At 40.2% G+C, this 20,474-nt stretch overlaps 1 protein-coding gene across 1 annotated transcript in view; it reads right to left on the bottom strand.

Moving 5' to 3' along the window:
- The window catches only part of s100p (S100 calcium binding protein P), a 14,631-nt gene extending 11,028 nt beyond the window's left edge, over positions 1-3,603 (bottom strand). The window contains exon 1 of the mRNA XM_029430094.1: positions 3,507-3,603. The gene's annotated coding sequence lies outside the window, so the exon portion shown is untranslated. The remainder of the gene's footprint in view (positions 1-3,506) is intronic.
- Positions 3,604-20,474: the final 16,871 nt, after the last annotated feature.

The raw sequence follows: 20,474 nt of genomic DNA, 5'->3' as shown, positions 1-20,474 counted from the left end.
CACACACACACACACACACACACACACACACACTCACACACTGGCTTCATATTAAGCAGTTCATAAGCTAGGCCACTTGTCTTTCTGACACGTACACTTCACAACTTTCTTGGAATGCAAGACCGTCAGGTGGCATGGTGAAGGCACAGGTGCTGCTGTTCTCTGTGACAGGGTTAGACTCACAGACACACAAGCACGCCTGCCACACACACACACACACACACATACATAAACATAGTGTCTCAGCAGTGATGTCATGGTTCTGTTTCTGGAAGGTTATCTGAATGGCATGTGTTTCAGTGTGCATACTGTAGCCTACAGTTGTCTACAGTTTTGCTACCTGATTGACTGCAGAACAAAGAGGCAGAGTGTGACACAGCTGTTCAGCCTTGTTTAGAATCAAAGAGCTATAATACAGCTTATCAAATGAAGCTGCAGTGAAATGAACTCACAGCTAAATCACTCCTGGACAAACAAACATACTGAGGCTATCACTTTCCCCCTCAACCGTTTCTGCTTTGGGCTTTTCCACTGCTGTACCAGTGCATTCAGACTTAACATAAAGTCAAATCTCCTTTCCCAAACTCTGGAGTGTTTTAGCTGAATATGTCTGTTTGCCGTCAACAGCCAGATAGCTGTAGCGGTTTTATATATCTAACTTGTAACTTGTAAGTGCTCAAGTTGAAACATTTTCATCTTGCAACACATAGAGCGAATCCATGTCTATAGCCCATGTACTCCATGCATTCAAACTGAACACACCTTAATCGTGCTGTGCATTATTTTAGCATCAGTTTGACTGAATTATACATTTTATGCCACCTAATTGGATTTGTCAGGAATAATGTTGAAGAGTTGTCAGAGAGAGTTATGAATGACATATTTAATTATTACTAAACTGAGTTTTTAGTCAGCATAGTTGTGGCCAACTCTGTCTCCTACAATAATACGTTCTCATACAACTAAACTGCATTCTCAATTACGTTTTGAAGGAAACATATGTTGTCCTTGATTACAGTCACAGTTTTAAACACATGTTTACTGTTTTAAATGAAAACAAAACCGCAACAAATCTACTTGGTTAAGTTTAGTAAAACATTATTGTTTGGGTTAAAATAAAGGTGTTTGTTACGTCAAAATAAGACCTTTGCTTTTGGTTTAACACGGGACATGAACAGCGGTCTCCTGTGTTTGTTTGACCCATCCACCCACTCTGCCACCTGCTTATTGGGAGTTCTGCAGACTTTGATTTGAAACATATTTGTGATACTTAAAAAACAAATGTAATGCAGAGGGATATACATTGCCCTCACAACATATTTGACAATGCAGTTTCCAATAAGACTGTTGGAGCAGATGAAGAAGGTTTGGAGAAGCAGGCTTGAGGCCACAGAGTCATCAATCATGGCACCTGATCCCAGACTGCTCCAGTGGAGCTGCTCAGTAGCTAGCGCATCAGACTGTGGTTGCATATGAATGTAACTGTGTAAGTGTGAGCAGGAGCTTCCTGTGTGTTGTCAGTACATGTTCTAAGACCCTTTAAGGTTTCTGGCAACCAAAATGAGGAAATTTGGTTGTAAAAAGACTGCAACATTGAAAGATATCCAATTGATTTGATTAACGCAGACTGCTGAAGCCTCATATTAACTTCAGATAAATGTTTTTCCTCATCTCCTCAAATGGAAGCATGTTAGGAAGGAGAAATGTTCCTCTTGCCATATGGCCACCTGTCCAAAGTTTTAAGACAGACTTGAACAATTGTGAACCTATTATTTAAGGAGAACAAAGAGATTGTGTAACTATCAATGCTATTGTATAACTTAAGAATATTAACAACTAGAGAGTGGTTATTACTGGGTTCTCCACTTTGCTTGTTTTGTTTTTTTAAAGCTGTTGTATTTTCATTGGCTATTTCTTAATGACATTGTGTTTAATCAGATTACCACAAAACAAACTGACAGAACAGAAAACTGGTTGGTTTCTGGGGCTCCAGGCAAAATACTGTATAATGAAACTGCAGTCACTGTTTACTCTGTACTTGGAAGACTAGAGTGGCAGGAAGTCGGGGTCGATGGGGTCCACAGCTTATTTTAGCTCAGGGGTCAAATGTTATTGCACCAAACAACTTGCTGGTGTAACACCAGTCTGAGGTACAAACCATCGACCCACAACATCTATACTTTGACTATAACATCAACAATTTTTATTAAACAATAGATATAAATACTTGTGAAATAACCAAAATAGGGGGCTTCATTTATTAAATCAACTTAATTAAAGGGTAATCTTTGTCCATCAGGGATGGTGAAACTGTGAAACCTCTACCAAGATCCTATGACTTCCAATATGGCTGCCAGTAGGTGTTTTACTTCACCTGAAAGACAACTTAAATGTGTACGATTGACACACAACACACATAACACTCAGTGGCAAAGGTATCTTGTTGTAAAGCTACCGCTGCAATGATAAATGTCCAAACATTGTTTCCTGACATTGTATGTGAGAAAGATGGATGAGACTGAAACAGGGGAGCACAGGCAGAGCAAAATACAAGCCAACTCTAATCCTGACTACAGTCTGAGACATACATGTTGTGAGTGTTAGAATGAGTGCTAATGGAAGAGGAAGAGGCAGCTGCTGTTAATGTTTCAGACCAGACTTTGTGGCTCCCCACAGTGAGGAACCATTAATGGAATGATTCAGACTGCTGGGAAGTCACTTTAGTGTAATGTAATTAAATGATCAGCAGAACTACAGTTTACAGTAGCTTGGTGGTAGGTGCATTTAAATTTGGAGAAAGTATTGTGAGACTTCCGAATATACTGTATGTATTTGTTACTTGATTCCAGCTATTGAACAAAGTTAGCACAAACGTCAGTGTGAATTGCCTTCCCCAGTTAGTTAGCACAACCGTCCCTCTTCCTTTTTCGGAAGGAGTACTCCCATTGTTAAGGGCGAATATTAGCGAGTTTCGATATACTCAAAGAAATACTCCAAAAAACATCTTCCGTATTCCGCACAAGTGAAGCAAGGTGAAAAAAACATCTTTGCGTTTGATCTGAACACACCTTAAGAATGGCAATGTGTCCAAATGTCGGCATCATCTGACTGATATAACACACAGTGATTAGTAAAAGCATGTGTCTTTCTTATTACATGGCTGAAAGTTAGGTCTGTGCAAAATGCTGTGCAGAAACATTGTGGCAATGAACTTTTAAAGCACCATAATGAAGGCAAAGATCAGTTGTCCCAAATTAGAGCCAACAGGAGATACGTTGCATTGTTTTTGTTTTCATTTCACTGATGCACGAAGGCAGCCATTACACAGCAGAACTCCTCCTAGTGGTGGAGCTACTCTTCTCTACTCACATGCAATAATCCTGAACTTTCAAAACTTGTGGGCAGAGTAATGAAACACTTTCTAAACCGCCACAATGCTATTAGAGGATTTTGCTCCACTACAGGTTTTCCACTTTTTCTCATTTTGTCAAACTGTCTAAGCTTACCTTCAAATGCTGCTGAAGTCAAAAGTGTCCTGGCTGTAGGTGATCATTTTGTATCTTAATCCCACGGCATGTTAAGAAGTGTCCTCTAACCTTAGCCAACATGTGATATTGTGTCTATCAGGGACGGAGCAGCCCTCAGCATGCCTCCCATACTGCAGACTGAGGGACAACCATAACAACGACACTGCCCCTCACTGCTCACACTAACAATCAGTGTGTGATGGTGATAGTCTGGGTTTAGGGGGGAGACACACGGTTTGGTCTGGGAGGGAAAAAGAGAGAGAGACTGTGGGAGGAAAAACAACTCTTTTTAGGGAATAACTCAAATAAAACACATGATAATGCACTTAAAAGCTGCAATATGGAATTTTTTGTCATCTAAGCACAAATAATTAAGCCTGGCCAGATGACAGCTCAAAATGACTGACAAGTGTCGGAGGGTATTAGTATTAAGTTTAGGTGTCGGGCCACCTGATGATTGAGCAGATGATGAGTATGGAGCAGTGAATGAATGAAGGATTTCCAACACAGCCTCACACTGTGTCCCAGACAATGTGCACTTTATAACATTATCCAGTTCTGATTGGTGACCTCACATATCCCACAGCCTTTAAATTAAATTAGGGTGATGTGACACATTCTAGATTACAAAATGTACAAAGTCTTGGTCCATACTTGAGATTGGCCTTCATTACACCAAACTGTACACAGCATATGACATTCATACACAATGATGATGCAGCAAGTGGGGTTTACCATGAAGCAGTGGCCTCTAGTGGCAGCTAGCTGGCTTCTAAAAAGGAGCATTGCTCCAAACGTCTATTTTTCCCAATGAATTTCTGCCTTTATGTCTTGTAAAACCAACCTCCTGTTCTGAAGTGAAGCTAATGCAGAAGTGCCTTAAACATGTATTTTCTCTAAACGCCAGCAGGCGGGGACTCCACTGGTTACAAAAGAAGTACAGTTGTATACAATTCTATAAAAATATGAAACTACTTTTCACTTGATGAGGTCTCATTGAGAGAAAATAGAACAGGGTATACTTTAGAGCGGGGCTACCTTGTGATTGACAGGTCCCTACCAAGCTGTTGTCCAGTCTGGATCACAACTTTAACCCTTTTTAAAATGTGTTTCAAAACGCCAAACTCAAGACTATGTCCACTTCTTATATACCGTCTGTGTAAAACATATAAATTCCTGCATTAACTTTTCAAATGGTCATTTTCAACCTCCAAGTTGCGCTTTAAGTGTTAAAAAGCAGGTGATGAGAACAGGCATTAGAGCTGATGTGGACTGAAACAAATCAGCGGGCTCACCCCGCAATGGACGTCGACCTTTCTGAAGTTCTTCTGGTTTAACATGCTGTGGCTGTGTTTATGTCTGATTGTCTGACTGTGACTGACTGAGTGGACTGCTTACACACACACACACACACACACACACACACGCACACACACACACACACACTTAAGGACCACAGGATGAAGCGCAATCCCAAAAGCAAACAGAGAGAGAATTGGTGGAAGTGGAGGCTTTGCTCACTTTCCTGATGGAGGGAGAGGGTGTTTCCATCGAATTCAAACTTTGGCAAACTTTGACTTTGTGAAGGCAGATGTTGACAGTTTTCCTGTATTCATTGAGTTCAGACACTTAAAAAAGTCATCATAATCTTATAACAGAAGAGCGTTGTGTGAGTTACATTGTATGTTAACTTATGTCAAGGGTGTAGTTTCTACTGGAGATAAGGGAAACATCTGCACCTCACTTTATAAAATCTACGTTCACAGTGTCGATTTGATTTTCGTACAAAACTTTGTGACCTGGCTTTAGCTGCCCTGTCATAGCTTGTTGTGGCTAAACGCAGGCTAACAGGAGGATGTGCTGAAAAAAGACCCGCATTTCCACTGCATGGCACGGCACGGCACGGCACGGATCTTGACTCGCTCTTTTTTGTTTTTTTCATTAGCAAAAGTCTTCTTTAGTATTACCTCGAGAATCATCACTTGCACGACACGGGACATCCTGTACAAACCAGCCATTTTCAAGTAGCTAAGAATAAGGCACAGCGACGCATCTTTCATCGCAGGGAGCTGAAAAAGTTCTTCTACCCAAGATCCTACGGGCCTTCTCCAGAGGCACAACCGAGAGCATTCTGACAGGATGCATCACTGCATGGTACGGGAACTGCAGACAGCCCAGAGCATCAGCATATGTGAGTTTGCCTCCAACAGGGATATTTACAATGAGCAGTGTGTCAGTAAAGCCGGCAGGATTATCAGAGACCACAGACACCTCAACCAAGATCTCTTTTGGCTGCTGTCGTCTTGCAAGCGGTACCGCAGCCCCAAGGCCCGGACCAACAGGCTCTGGGAAATAATACCACTGATCTCCTTTCTTCAGAAAATACTAACTTTTATCAATTCTTTATGTGAAAATAAACCCGAATTGTGTATTGATGTATAAACATGTGCACCTAACTCATAATGTACCCAGCACTTTCCAAAACGTTTTAAGACATTCAATCATATTGACTGCTATCCTCCATGTTGTCTGACTTCCCTTAATCAATATTCATTGTAATACTGAGGAGCATCTCTTTGGAACAACCTAATCCCATCACTACAATCTAAATCTATTTGTCATTCAAAAAAACATCTGAAAAGGACTTTAATAAGGAAAGATGTCGAACACTTTATGGATTTCATTGTTGCATCTCAATTAGTAAATTGTACATTTCTATCAATTTTGTGTTACTGCTTAGTCTTGAAACTTTAACGTTTTATCTTTTTATCCTTTTTCTTTTTAAGTATAGAAAACAAGTTTTGTATTAGTCTATGTATTAGTTTTGATATTTAATAGGGAAGGTATCATCCTAAGAAATGTTTGGCTTCTAACGTCTCCTGCACAGTGTTCTAACTTTTTTGTATGTGTGTATATGAAAAATAAACTAATCTAAGACTATTATCATGAAAAGCATAATATCCAGGTTCACTTTAATGTGTTATTTGCAGGATTGTTATTTTTGTTATTGCACATGCACACATATACACTGATGACAGCAGACCAAACATATTCCATTTTCATCCGTAGCACCACAGTTGACAGCTGCATGTTTTACAGTTTGTGCAGAATGTTTACACACGTGAAATGTGTTCAATCATCGTGTACTGTAATTACAGGATTTAAGAGCCAGGAACTCCTCTGCAGTTACCAGACTGAGACCACTAGGTAGAAGCAGAGAGGGGATGTGATTGTGATGTGAAGATGGATTGTGGTTGTACTCTTCAACAAGACTCAGCAGGTGGCAGTGTGGACTCGAATGTGTCCACACAGAGGGGATGCTGTTTGTCCACAGGAGGCACTGTATCCTTTCTATTCCCTATTCTCTTTCACACACACACACACACACACACACACACACACACACACACACACACATACACAGGCACACACACACACACACACACACACACACACACACACAGGCACACACACACACACACACACGCACACACACACACACACAGGCACACACAGGCACTGTTTTGAAACAGGGTTCACTCAGGGCTTAGCTATTTTAGAACTCCACCCTTAACAGCTCTAAATGGACTTAGTGACTCCACCCCACCCCCATTCTGCTGCGGGACTGTGTGTATGTGTGTGTGTGTGTGTGTGTGTGTGTGTGTGTGTGTGTGTGTGTGTGTGTATGTGTGTGTGTGTGTGTGTGTGTGTGTGTGTGTGTGTTTGTGTGTGTGTTTTAATGTGTGCGGAGGTGGGAAAGAAGAAAAGACAGGGAGAACCAAGGCATGAGGAGGAAATGTAGGTCATGCTCGATAGGAGGGAGGAAGAAGAGAAGGGAATGGATATAAAGAGAGAGACAGAAAGGAGGAAGACAGAGGAGGACAAGACACTCGGCCTACCAGCATCCCTCATGTGTCTTTTGGCAAATGAACAGCGGGGACAGAGAGACTGAAAGATACACACAGAGAGGAGAGATAAAGCAGCACTGGATCTGAATCTGTAGTGTGTGTGTGTGTGTGTGTGTGTGTGTGTGTGTGTGTGTGTGTGTGTGTGTGTGTGTGTGTGTGCGTGCTCTGACCAATCAACAACAACCCTTACATTGGGATGCTCCTTCCCCCCTCCCTCTCTCCTTCCACAAAGAGGTGACCTAAATACTAAAGCTGCCAAACTGTTGGAGAAAAACTAAAGAAATTGCTCTGTGTGGGTGAGGGGGGGGGGGGGGGGGGGGGTTATGGTAAATGTTGCATCAGTCATGAAAGCTATAGTACTGCAGCTCAAGGCTTTATTCTCGCCTGTTGGCATAGCAACCACTGAGTCAAACCAGGATGATCAAAGAGGGTCTGATTACCCAGTGTGTGTGTGTGTGTGGGTGGGTGTGTATGGGTGTGCGCGTGCATGCGTGCGTGCATTTCTGCCTATGCATGTTTGCTAAACACCTTTTATGTATAAGATGTGTATAATTGCTCAAGCTAGACAAGCCATAGAGCTCCTACTGGTACATATCATATGTATTTTCTGATCTGGTATCAGCTCAACAGACAAATATTTTAAAGTCAACAAAAGAATTCACAGTGTCATTTTTAGCTCTACAAATCTGAATGTAGAGCTATTTTAACCTCAATGGTTAATTCAACCATGGTGGGGGGGGCTGTTGTATAAAGCCTCCATTATACTCTGAAGTTGGCGCGTACACACAGTCCAGCTGTGGACACCATGGATATCAGGTGTTTATACTACCTTCTGGACCAAACATACGCAGTAGACCACTACGCTACCACTAAATCAAAATCAAATCAAATTTATTTGTATAGCCCAATATCACAAATTATACATTTGTCTCAGTGTGCTTTACAGACTGTACAGGTTACAACATCCTCTGTCCTTAGACCCTCGCATCGCACAAGGAAAAACTTCCTAAAAGAAACCCCAAAATTAAAGGGGAAAAAATGGAAGAAACCTCAGGGAGAGCAACTGAGGAGGGATCCCTCTCCCAGGACGGACAGATGTGCAATAGATGTCATGTGTACAGGATAAACAACATAGTACAAATACAACATTTGACAGAAATTATGTTGTGTTGGAAAAAAAAAGAAATAGAAAGTTTGGATGAATCCAGGAAAATGTCAATAAGGCTTCCCGGTGTCCAGCAGGACCAGGTCAGCAGGCGCTGTCACGATTCATGATCCTGACGTAAACTTTATCAGTGGCAACCTGCCACATGAGAGACAGACACTCCGGGGATGATACCCCGGATGGTGAGTTAGTAACATACATTTACATAAATGCATACAGATAGAGAGGGAGAAGAAGAGAGGGAGAAGAAGAGAGAGGGAGAGAAGGAAGAGAGCAGGGAGGTGTCCCCCGGCAGTCTAAGCCTATAGCAGCATAACTAGGGGCTGATCCAGGGCAAACCTGAGCCAGCCCTAACTATAAGCTTTATCAAAAAGGAAAGTCTTTAGCCTACTCTTAAATGTGGAGAGTGTGTCTGCCTCCCGAACACAAACTGGAAGCTGGTTCCACTGGAGAGGAGCTTGATAGCTGAAGGCTCTGGCTCCCATTGTACTCTTAGAGACTCTAGGAACCACAAGTAACCCTGCAGTCTGGGAGCGTAATGCTCTAGTTGGTTTATAAGGTACTATGAGATCTTTAAGATATGCTGGAGCCTGACCTTTAATTGATTTGTAAGTCAGGAGAAGGATTTTGAATTCTATTCTGTATTTTACCGGGAGCCAGTGCAGAGCAGCTAATACAGGAGTAATATGATCCCATTTCCTTGTTCTAGTCAATACACGTGCCGCTGCATTTTGGATCAACTGAAGAGTCTTAACCGACTTTTTTGGACAACCTGATAACAATGAGTTGCAGTAATCCAGCCTTGAAGTAACAAATGCATGGACTAGTTTTTCTGCATCATTTTGAGACAGGATGTGTCTTATTTTTGCAATGTTACGTAGATGAAAGAAGGCAGTCCTTGAGATTTGTTTTATGTGGGAGTTAAACGACAGATCTTGATCAAAGATGACGCCAAGATTCCTTACAGTGGTGCTGGAGGCCAAGTTAATGCCATCCAGAGCTTCTATGTCATTAGAAAATGCGTTTCGGAGGCGTTTAGGGCCAAGAATAATAACTTCAGTTTTGTCTGTGTTTAACATCAAAAAGTTGCTAGACATCCAAGTTTTTATGTCCTTAAGGCATGCTTGAAGTTTAGCCAATTGATTGGTTTCATCTGGTTTAATTGATAGATATAATTGGGTATCATCCGCATAACAATGAAAGTTTATAGAGTGGTTCCTTATAATATTGCCCAAAGGAAGCATATATAAGGTGAATAGAATCGGTCCAAGTACAGAACCCTGCGGAACTCCAAGACTGACTTTGGCTGTCATGGAGGATTTATCGTTAACAAGTACAAATTGAGATCGCTCAGATAAATAGGACTTGAACCAGCTTAGTGCGGTTCCTTTTATGCCAACACAATGTTCCAGTCTCTGTAGTAGAATGTCATGATCAACAGTGTCGAAAGCAGCACTGAGGTCTAACAAGACAAGAACAGAGACGAGTCCTTTGTCTGAAGCCAATAGAAGGTCATTGGTAACTTTCACCAGTGCCGTCTCTGTGAACTCTAAATCCAGATTGAAAAACCTCAAATAAACTATTATTATGTAAAAAGTCACACAACTGTTTTGCGACTGCTTTCTCAAGGATTTTAGCGAGAAAGGGAAGGTTAGATATCGGCCTATAGTTGGCTAAAACCTCTGGATCAAGACCAGGCTTTTTAAGAAGTGGTTTTATTACAGCTACTTTAAAGGATTTTGGTACGTAGCCAGATAATAGAGACAGGTTGATCATATTTAATAACGAAGTGTTAATTAAGGGTAAAACTTCTTTAAACAGTTTAGTTGGAATCGGGTCTAAAAGACAGGTTGATGGTTTAGACGATGAGATTGTTGAAGTTAGTTGGTTAAGGTTGATTGGAGTAAAACAGTCTAGATATATTTCAGGAGTTACAGATGTTTTTAAAATTCCAACAGTTGAAGTTAAGTCATTACCAATTGAGGTCAGGAGGAGATTAATTTTGTCTCTAATAATTATAATTTTATCGTTAAAGAAACTCATAAAGTCGTCACTACTGAGAGATATAGGAACAGAAGGCTCTGTAGAGCTGTGGCTCTCTGTCAGCCTGGCTACAGTGCTGAAAAGAAACCTGGGGTTGTTCTTATTTTCTTCTATTAAGGAAGAGTAATAAGCTGCTCTGGCATTACGGAGAGCCTTCTTATACGTTTTAAGATGATCTAACCAGACTAAACGAGATTCTTCCAATTTAGTGGAACGCCATTTACTTTCAAGATTTCTCGACTTTTGTTTTAGTTTGCGGATTTGTAAATTAAGCCATGGAGCTTTCTTTTTCTGTTTTATGATCTTCTTCTTAAGAGGAGCGACAGAGTCGAGTGTTATTCGCAGTGAGGCTGCAGCGCTATCAACAAGATGATTAATTTGGGAGGGACTAAAGTTAGCATTGGAGTCCTCTGTTATATTGATATTGAGTCCTGGTATTGAATCAAGTGCTGATGGAATCACTTCCTTAAATTTAGTCACAGCACTTTCAGATAAACATCGAGCGTAGGATATTTTGCCTACTGGCTTGTAGTCCAGTAACAGAACTTCAAAAGTTATTAAAAAATGGTCTGATAAAAGAGGATTATGTGGACACACTGATAAACTTTCAATTTCAACACCATATCCCAGAACAAGGTCCAGAGTGTGGTTTAAACAGTGAGTTGGTTCATGTACATTTTGACTGAACCCAATTGAATCTAATATTGAGATAAATGCATTATTAAGGCTGTCACTATCAACATCCACATGAATATTAAAGTCACCTACAATAATTACTTTATCTGTTTTAAGGACTAAATTTGATAAAAATTCTGAGAATTCACTAGTAGCATGGGCTTGTAGAGTGGACTTGTAGAGTGGACTTGTAGAGTGGACTTGTAGTGTGGACTTGTATAGTGCACTTGTAGAGTGGACTTGTAGAGTGGACTTGTAGAGTGGACTTGTAGATTGGACTTGTAGAGTGGACTTGTAGAGTGGACTTGTAGATTGGACTTGTAGAGTGGACTTGTAGAGTGGACTTGTAGATTGGACTTGTAGAGTGGACTTGTAGAGTGGACTTGTAGTGTGGACTTGTAGAGTGGACTTGTAGTGTGGACTTGTAGAGTGGACTTGTAGAGTGGACTTGTAGTGTGGACTTGTAGAGTGGACTTGTAGTGTGGACTTGTAGAGTGGACTTGTTTGCACAGTTACAACAAACGTACGCTGCACAAAGGTATGAGCATCTGCACATCAAACCTGTGGACTTGCAGATGCAGAAGCATGTTTCAGGCTTAAAATAACTTTTGTCTCTGAAAATGTGTGCAGAGCTATCTATCGACTATGTGCAAGATCACGTTAGAAGTGGGGGCCACTGACATATTCTGTCCTCCTGTGTATCTAGAGTACTACTGTACATTCATATTTTATTTGGATTGGATTATGTTGGATCACAGTGTCAACAGCATCATATCAACATATTAACACAGTACATCTTCCTTGCTACTTATTGTAGGAATAAAGACAAATATTATCCGTTTGTTCCTCTGTCACTATTTACAACTGCGGATACTCTTGGTTACTGACATCACAGCAGAGAAAACCCAAAGAGCAAGTGTCTATTAGAACGGTCACAGTGTGTCCTTGTCCTCGGTAAGAGGTAAGAAACATTTGATTTAGTGGAGATGCAGTGTACTGTAGAGGAACACAGAAGTGTGTATTTCATGCCATCATTTCTCAGAAACCACAGAGCTGGTTGCCATGGGAATGCTGCAGGGAGCTCCTCATCCTCCCACCAATGGGCTACCGCGGGAAACCTGGCTTGTTGCCTAGGAGACCAGAGGCTGTGTGCTCCAGCTCAATGGATTTCTGCAGCTGTTACTGAAGAAGAAACACTCAGTGGTGGAAACACAGATATATGGGTCTGCTGCTGTATGGGGGCACTATTGACTTTTTAATTCAAAATTGGATATTAGCCAGTGAGCGTTGTCTGTATGAATTATATATTGTAGACTTATTGATTCTGTTTTATAGTACAACTTGTCACTACTACTGTATAATGTCTTTGTTTGTTAATATCTTAAAGGAGGAATCTGCACATAAACATGGCTTAAAATGTGCAATGTCGTCAATAGCATAACACTTCAAACATCCAAACTGTGCAGTTAAAATATTCCATTCTATTAACATCGTTCTCAATACACGAGAATGCAACACAGCCTCAAGAACTGTTTGGAGTAAAGCTTGTGGTAAACCTAAAGATTAGCTTACCTATTGCTTTCCCTTTCAAGTTCAAATATTTGTAATATATTATATATTTAATATTATACTTTTGTTTGGTTAGGGTCCAAAAAAATGCCCAGGATGTTTTATTGCTGCAGGCCATACTATTAAAACCTATTGTTCTCTGTGGGGAACATTGAGGATCAAATGTTCCTGCTACAACAAAAGGTATGTGCCACTTTATAGAACAATATAAGGGTTAAACCTACAAAAAATGAAAAAACCCAGTATTTTACAAGTGAAAACAATGTTAACTACATAAGCAATTTATAGTAAAAACTAAATTAGTTAAGTTTGAAAATACAACTTTGTGTTTAATTAAAGGTTCAGTGTGTAAAATATTCCAGAATTTGAACGGAAAACATTAAAACAATGAACTAACATTATCAACAGAGTGTGAAGAGGTAACAGTGATGACGTTATGTCAGAGACGTCTCTGTGTTGTGTTGCAGATATCTACTGAAGTTAGCATGCTAACAGCTAGCCCCTGCCCGGCCTGTCCAGGAGGTGATAGTGAGCCACCGTAGTCGCCGGTCCGAGCTCGCTCCCCTCCGGGGACGCAGTCCTATGTCGGCGTGGAGGACAAAACTAAACACGATTCGCTCTCTCGTCTCTGCTACCTGGACCCGAGCCAACATTCAAACTATCACAGAGTAACGTTACACGTACACACACAGATATCTGAGCTCCACCTGAAGATTATAAGATAGCAGAGATATTTAGACTCTCAGAGTTTCAGCAGTCTGCTCCAAAGAACTGACTGATATACATACTATAGATGTTTTTTAATAACTGATGGTTCTGATGATGATGACTTTAGATTGTATGGAGCCAGTTTACAGGTGAAACTCTGTCCTCTGTTTCTGTGGAGCAGGTGGCTCAGAACTACACACTGAACCTTTAAATAGATTTGTGTTACAAAGTCTACTGAGGCGCAAGTTTTGTGATATTTCCCATTTAAGTGTTTCAATACAAATAATGAAGCGTGAGAGAAAGTATTCAAAACATGATGAATTATTGATAAGTGAGCCATCTGGAGATGCAAATAACCTCCTACTAATTCACCAAGGACATCACCTGAGTACACTAGTACACACAGTACAGCACTGCGAGGAAAATATCACAAAGTATATTATATCAATACTTGTCGAACACATGTCTGCTGAAAAAAATAATAAACAACAAAGCTTACTACTTGTTTTTTAAAACTTTATTATTTCAATGTTCCTCGTCTCTTAAGGACTGACTGATCTGAATCTCCTGACGTGGCATTAATAAATAGTTTTATACTGAAACAAATCAGTATGCATGATGACTATGCATTACACTGCAAAACATATCAAGTTTAATGCAGAAAACAGCATGCCCATCAAATTGCTGAGGAGATATAAAACGTTTTCTTTAACTAAAATGTTGATTAAAGTGCCTTTTTATTAATATTTCTGTTAGCAGGATCATTTCTTTTATTTTAAAGCTTTTTTAAGAATAAATAAAAACAGGAAAGAAACAAAGAAAGATAAAAGGGCTGAATAAGAAGGGGATCGGCAGGACATGATAAGATTATTGATTTCAAATAAACATTAAAATTAGCAGAGGAGATCAGTATAAAATGTTACATATTAAATAGGCCTTTTTTCTAATCCTTTCTCAGTTCAACCTTGTTCATTAGTGGTAGCTTACAGTCACATCAGGCCATAATGGGCCTCAAATGACTCTTTAGCTGTGTGGTCATGTTATGCGCATTTGTGCATATCCCCTTATAATTACAGCTTAGCAACAAAACAAACAGCAGCACCGTTTTGTGAACAGTGCACCCCAACCTTTCACTGTCACTGAGACACTCTGTATTGCTGCAGTGTTTTGTTTGAGGTCAACAGTTCTCAGTTTGTTTTCATTGGTTTACATTTGGCTTTTCAATTTTCCGTTACATGCTGTGAAAACGTTTTGGCTTGTGTTTGCACCACTTTAAAAAATGAACAACACTTATTCACATTGTAGAAACTGCTTTAGGTCTTGGAACATGTATAAATGCTTTTACACCTTAGACATCTGTTACTAATTGAAATTCCTCATCTTAAAAGTACATTGAATTATAAGATTCAGTAGAGAAACAGAATTGGTACTGGCCTTGAAAAGCCCATGCCCCTGTGTCGTGCAATATGTATGTCAAGGAAGATTTTGCTGTGTTGCGTGCTTCTGTTTTCATCTGTACAAGAGAAAGAGGTCATTCTACTCCCCTGAGTATTTCCTCTGCACAAAGACCGACAGAGACAGAGGAAGAGGAAACACAGGGAAGCAAAGGTTCTGCTATGGCTACATCCCAGACCAGTAAGTGAGAAAAAAACACACTGGACCATCTATTCCAGAGGTTCTGTGATGAGATGGTGATGCTGAATGTTGGATGTGTTTTTCTCTGCACAAGGAAACATTATGTTTGCTTCTCTGTGAATGTGTGTAGTTAGCTTGTTAAACAAAGCCATCATTACCCAGTGACATGCAGGTTCTCACAACATCATCGCACTAGTTTGCAGTAGTGACATTCATTTGTGTGTCAAGTTGAAATAGGACGTGATGCAAGCTTGTGACATAGTGACTGTCGTGAAGCGGCTACGAGGAAAGGTCTCCTGACATTTTTTCTCATTCAGCAGGTCAGGATTTTACATAATTGGATGGTGTGATGCAGATAAAGCTCAGACTGCAGTTTTAAAGTCTTAACTCATTTTGAACGTGTTGCATCACACATATAAGGAGAAACTCTCAAACATGCACACGCTACAGGATTTGAAAATAATGGTGCTTCACACACTACGCGATGTGCCACCTCATGTGATTTCATGAGGAAGAAATGTACACAAAAAAGAGACTTTCGGTGCAACAACTTGCAGCAAAGTATCCTCAAGAAACGGTTCATGTGATCTCTTACCAAAAAGTTCCTCCTTATTTGCTTATTGCATTTGGAGATGTGTTTCTGACCACCTGGTGAATGTGAGTCCAATATTCTATATTTATTCTCTACATTAGTTCAAGGGATAAACTCTCACTGATGCAACACCTTCCTACCATTAGAGGTCAATTAAGGTCATAAAGTACTTAACTTCATTTGAACCTCTGTGACTGGAACAGTGATTGGGGGCTTTACAACATGACTTGACAGTTGGAAACAGCTAATGATGCTTGAACAGTTTAACCAGAGATGTAGCAGGAAGGCTTTCTAACACTCGCCTCCTCTTCTCCCTCCAGCGACCTCCTTCTGGCTCTCTGCCTGCCTCCTGTTGAATATTTCAGGCTATCACTAATGAAGGAAGTTATCTGACTCTCACTGCAGCAGGAGCTTTAAATAGAACTGGAACATCAATTCACTGATAACAATCCCAGAGCGTGTGTGTGTGTGTGTGTGTGTGTGTGTATGTGTGTATGTGTGTGAGAGAGAGAGAGAGAAATTAGATAAATGAATGACATTATTGAGCATGTGAAATTGATCTAAATGTTCTGCTTAAACTGGCTTGCACTCTGATGATATTAACTGCAAGATCAGAACATGAAATGACTGAAGCTCTGCTGCAGTTAAATGAGGAGGTGGTGGCTCCTGATAAATCAGATCATACTCACATCATCAGGCATCAGATCAACTCCCCATGCACATGGAATTATTTCATCACAGCCTGGCTGTGTTGTAGCCCTGTGCGGCTGTACAGATAATAAAACAGATGTACATTATAAGGTTGTTATTAAGAGTGTGGTGAAATACTTCTATTCATGTGAAGATATATCGTAGGCCTATTTGGTAACATCAGTAAATATTTATTTATGTCAATTGGATTAAGTTGATTCAGTGCGCTCTGCCACTCATTGAAAGTTACGCAACTTACGCAAATACTTTGTAAACAAAAGGTGGGAAAAAAATAACTACTTGGACGGATTTACGAATATATTGGCTATCCGTGATTGAGTGCATTGCTGGTTGTTTTTTGGGAGAGCTTTGTCATTTTAGTAAGCTAATTTAATGGTCTGCTCCGGAAGAGCACACACACACACACTCACACACACACACACACACACACACACACACACACACACACACACACACACACACACACACACACACACACACACACACACACACACACACACACACATGTGAATATATTAGCAATTGTTGGTTGTTGAGCTGATGGTATCCGGTTGAAAATGTTAATATATCTTAATTAACAAGCAGGCGCGGGGAAAACGAGCAGCAACACACGAGTGGACCAGAGGAGATCTCTTGTTTGGCACATGATGTGTTAATATGTATAAGAACAAACAACTCTTACAATCACCATCATCACCCTGATCTTCAGTTAACTCAAACAATAGGGAAATAATGATACTTTAATAGTGAATACTGTAAGTTAGAGGGTTTTTTAAATCCTGACCGTATATGAAACAAAATTCGATCCTATTTCTCATTCCCCCCCTCTTCTCCTAACACTCAGATCCTCTCTGTTCCTCCCTCCCTCGAGAGCGAGGGTGAGAGTATTCAGAAGTGCTCAGTATCCAACAGAGAGACAAGTTGAAGAGACTGACAGACACATAGAGGATTGCCACACTGCGCAGATAAAGGCAGGCAGAGAATGAAAGATGGCAAGTCTGCAAAAGAGGAGAACAATATAGAGAGATGATTAAAGTAGAAGCTTGGCTACATTAAAGTTCAAGTTAAGTTAAGATGTCAAAGCAAAGTTCAGTGTAGCTCAGTGAACTGAGATGCCCTGGTTCTTTTCCTTTCATACTGCATCATAAACTGCAGATTCACAAGCCATATTTTGTCATTGTACAGAAACTAAGGAAATGTGTAATTATATCATTCAGTACGCAGGTGGATGAACTACACCGTCTTCTTAAGTATTAAATATGCAAATACTAAAAATGCTTCAGTCACACCAAATAACAATAGCTGAATTTGAGGACATTATTATGCACAATGTGTATGTGTGTGTGTGTGTGTGTGTGTGTGTGTGTGTGTGTGTGTGTGTGTGTGTGTGTGTGTGTGTGTGTGTGTGTGTGTGTGTGTTTTGGAGTGTAAGCTGTGAGCACTCTAGGCTATATTCCTATTTATAACCGACATTGGCGGAGTTGCATAAGGACACAGCAGACTGTTGAAGCATGCAGGAGGAGAACATGTTGGCAGCCATTCTTCTTTAACTCTGCATTGTAAAAGAATAATGTCCAGGCAGTGCACAGTTTTGCCAGCTGCCATCTTTTACTGATTTTATCCGTCACGATAGAGTTTTAATTCAGCAAATATTTCTCAAAAGTAACATCTGCATTACAGCTGACAGCTGCAGTCTCCTGTAAAAAGGAACTTAAATGCTTACACACTTCTCCTCTGTCTGAACAGAACAGTCACACTTATTATTCAAAGTCAATAAGCAATTGAGGCTATTAGCAGCAGTAGCTTGTATTGTTTAACTCTGACCTCAAATACAAATCAATCCTGAGACGTATTTCAGAAACTGTAAAAGCTACTTACTGGAAGTGGCAACAATTGATGGATGTGGAGCATGTGTTGCAGAGCAGTTGGAGAGGTCTAAAGGGGTCAATGGATTGAAAACGACACGCATGATGGATTAGAAGAAAATGACACTACAATTAAGCTCCATTCTGGGTATGAAAAGTAGCTAACCTTGTTTTACTGTGAGCCAGAGAAGGTGTAAGGTGAGCGATATGAATCTGTTCCCTCTGTGGAGGTGGTACATGTATGTACAAACAAAGGCAATAGTGGATACTAATGTTTGGTAATAACTGTATGTTCTCCTCCTGGTCTCCATTGGGACAAGGATGAAATGAAGTGAGCTACACTGGGTATATTGTTCCATCAACACCTGCACGAGTGTGTCTCTTATTAAGCAATGGGAGCACATACGAAGGAATTCAAATGTATCTTTAGATATGTATATGTGTATGTATATATGCATTCAGAAAACACAACTTCATTTGGAGTCAGGAGTCTGCCATGTTCAAAAACAAAAACAATTGTCAAGGTTTAACATACAGACCGGACAAATGACTCATCCCAGTCCCTAAGAGAAGCATCCTGGCAGGACAACAAGAGGGAAACATCGTACTGTAGGTTGCATGAGCCACTGAAGCTCAGTTTAATCGGGGTGGGGCTTGTTTTGTACAGAGAGTACATTCAATATGCATTGAACCTTAAATTGGTTTCACTCGTTGTTTCATTTACTTGAAGTTTATGGTAATTATTTGTAAAAGTGCTCTACCAAAATGTTAATCAAGTGTTATTAAAATGATTATAGCACTGCAAGCTTATTGTTGAACATTAGGTATTGTGATGCACTGAACCACAGAAGGTGATGCTGAGCCTGCACAGAGCATTAGCAGACAGATAAGATGCCAAACCAATTGGATATTTAAAAAATGAGGAAATATATACATGTTTTGTTCAAATGTAATTAATTATTAAAATAATGATGTGACTACCCTATTTGTAATTTTTTATTATACAAAATCTATGAATCCTCTAATTTTATACAATTCCCCACGGCCATATAGGTCGTCTGTGCAAGCAGCTTATTACCTCCCATATTTATGTAAACTGTTAGGCGGCGACCTCTAGTCACGTAGAAATTGTGACGGGAGCAAAATAAGGAAGTCAGGTGACAGAGTATAAAGAAAGTAACACTGCGTAACACAAACATTTCACCCACCTGCTGTAGGTGTCCCGTGTGAAACGTTGACTTATTCTCAATTACGTACGTAATGTTACCTTCTGTAACATACCTAACTTCATATGTAACCTCAGTTAGTGTTTAAACCTGCGACGTGCGTCTGTTGCTGTTACTCTCCAAAGGGCATATGTCATTTTGAGAGTCATTGACAAACAACCTTTTCTGTCGTATAGATATAAGGACGTGTGGACAGTATTGCAGCATATTTATAAAAGTCAGACCTTGCTGCAACTACGTTTTTGTTTATCTGTGTCTCCTTGAGCAGGTTGGAGGTGTTGAATTAAGTATGTCACCTGCTGTGACTCCTTCGCTCTTCAAATTCTCTTCACAGCAGTGCAGTGAACTTGCCTGAGGTTGTTTCAGTGTAAAATCTCACACGCTCTGTGATCTGGAGGCAGCACAGGTTGTTAGAAATTATACCAACACCTTACAGATGCGATTTCAAATTTCTAAGACATAACAGAAAAGCGTGTGATAGTATCATATCACACATGTGTGTGGTGATGTTCCAGTGCAAGTGGAAGCACATGTACACTCCATCCTGAGCTCCAGCGTGCGTGTTATCTGCACTGCTTTAATCCCAGGATCAATAACAGAAGTCACTCTTTCATGATCGCTCTACAGTGGCCTCGATCTGTCACACGACATCATGTCAGTACTTGTTTACACACACACACACACACACACACACACACACACAGATACACATATTTATGTATCAGCACACTTTAGTCATGCACAAGAGCACACAGTTGGTACCCATATGTCACCTTTTGACTTTATTTACGTTGACTTATTTTTTAAAATATCACAAAGGAGATTTAGTTCACAATGTGTTTACTTCACT

The sequence above is a fragment of the Cottoperca gobio genome, chromosome 4 (assembly GCF_900634415.1).
Source record: "Cottoperca gobio chromosome 4, fCotGob3.1, whole genome shotgun sequence".
NCBI lineage: Eukaryota > Metazoa > Chordata > Actinopteri > Perciformes > Bovichtidae > Cottoperca > Cottoperca gobio.
Note: the sequence above shows the minus strand (reverse complement) of the source record. Positions and strands in the feature narration are given on the sequence as shown.